The sequence below is a fragment of the Penaeus chinensis genome, chromosome 11 (genome assembly GCF_019202785.1).
Source record: "Penaeus chinensis breed Huanghai No. 1 chromosome 11, ASM1920278v2, whole genome shotgun sequence".
Classification (NCBI taxonomy): domain Eukaryota; kingdom Metazoa; phylum Arthropoda; class Malacostraca; order Decapoda; family Penaeidae; genus Penaeus; species Penaeus chinensis.
Window position 1 is genome coordinate 42173176 of NC_061829.1, and position 2124 is coordinate 42175299.

A 2124-nucleotide genomic window follows, 5' to 3' on the forward strand; every position below is an offset into this window, starting at 1 on the left:
TAATAATGTTTACTAATAGTGTTTAGAATAATGATAAAAAAATATAATGATAATGATTATCATGATAGGATAGCAAGAACAATGCTAGCACGGATATACCAATGATCACGCAGTCCTACTGTCACCATTGCTACAATCATAATAACATAATAGTAGAAATGAATTGATGTAATAAGTATAAGTAATCTAACCCAGGCTCTCAGAGAAAAAAAAAAAATAGGCTATCAGTATGAAACAGAAATTCACTATTTGAAATGTAATACTTATTTCAGTGCTCGAAAATGTTGGACTGGGGGGGGCGGGGGGGGGGGGGGGTCAGAGATGAGGGTAATGGCACAAACGTAATGCAATCTGGACAGTTGATTCTGATATATGTAGTAGAGCATGGCATAATGTATATTTAATTAACAAGTTCATGAATTCGGACAATGAACAACATGGTGTTTGACTCGTTAAAGAATGATGAATAATTTAGTTGTTTTTTTTTCGTTGTTGTGTTAGGTGTAAATTTAAAAAAAAAAGGAGATAGATATTGGGTTAAAACAAGAGAGGTAGAGACAGAGGGGAATTGAGAAAATAAGTGTGGGGTGGAGGAGGAAGGAAATGGAGAAAAGATTGAGAGAAAGGAGAGTTAAAGAGAGAGAGAGAGAGAGAGAGAGAGAGAGAGAGAGAGAGAGAGAGAGAGAGAGAATGAGAGAGAGAGAGAGAAAGTGGGTGTGAGAGAGAGAGAGAGAGAGAGAGAGAGAGAGAGATAGAGAGAAACAGACAGAGAGAAAGAGAGGCAGAGGCAAGGAGAGCGTATTAGAAAAGAGAAAGACTGAAATGTGACTTTTACCTCAAAACAGGCTTTAGATCTTGAAAACGTTATAACGAATGATGCCTTTGTAACCCCAAAACGGAAAAAAAAGAAAATAGACTTATAGTAGATCAATATATGTGATACATAAATCAGCTTAATGGAGACTTAAAGCACACGTTATGATTTACAGGGGTTATAACCAATACTAACAGAAAATACTTCATGTAATTTTATTTTCTTCAGTTGGCCCTCTGCTTCTACAATATTAGTTTAAGAAAATTAAGTTTACACATACATTTTTAAGTTTGCATGCTCTCTCTTTCTTTCTTTCTCTCACTCTATCATTTTCTCTCTCTCTCTCTCTTTCTCTTTCTCTCTCTCTTTCCCTCTCTCACTCTCTCTCCCTCTCTGTCAACCCCCCCCCCTCTCTCCCTATCTCTCTCTGTCTCTCTCTCACACACACATACAAACATACACACACACACACACGCACACACACACATACAAACAAACAAATACATGTAAACAAACAAATAAACAATCAACCACAAGCTCATGTAAATACACACATCCGTACTAACAATACACTTAAAGCCCTGGCAATATATCCCGTATTGATAACCGTTTCCTGCAATAACACATAGCCACCCCTCTCCCCCCACCCCCTCCCCCATACTTCTCTCCCATAGCCATTTGCCAACAACTGCTTCGGTGCCTCTCTGTTACTCTTTATTTTGGTGGCTTTGTGTGAAGGCAGATTAGGAGATTAGTGCACTTTGCCTGATCAAGCAGATTGGAGGTTTTGTTGTTTATTCAGGCTAGACGATTTAGTTGTTATTGGGGCGTTATTCGGTAGTTTAGTTTAGCTGCTTTTATCTTTCTGGCTAGGGGTTGATGCCGATATATGGCCAGACGGTCTTAAATTCATTATGATTACTGCCGTTGTTATTATTATTGTTATTATCATCATAATCATCATCATCATCAGCAGCAGCATTATCATTACCATTATTACTGTTGTTATTAGTTTTAGTATTAGTATTATAATTATTATTATCATTATCATCATTACTGTCATTATTATTATCATATTGTTATTATTATTATTATTATTATCATTGTTATTGTTATTGTTATTATATTATTATTATTATTATTATTATTATTATTATTATTACTATTATTATTATTAATTCTTATTTTTTTATTAATATTATCATCATCATCATCATCCTTATCATCATTATTATTATAATTATCATTATTATCATTACTAGTATTTTTATTATTATTCCTTAGGTTACTAATACTATTTATCACTTGAA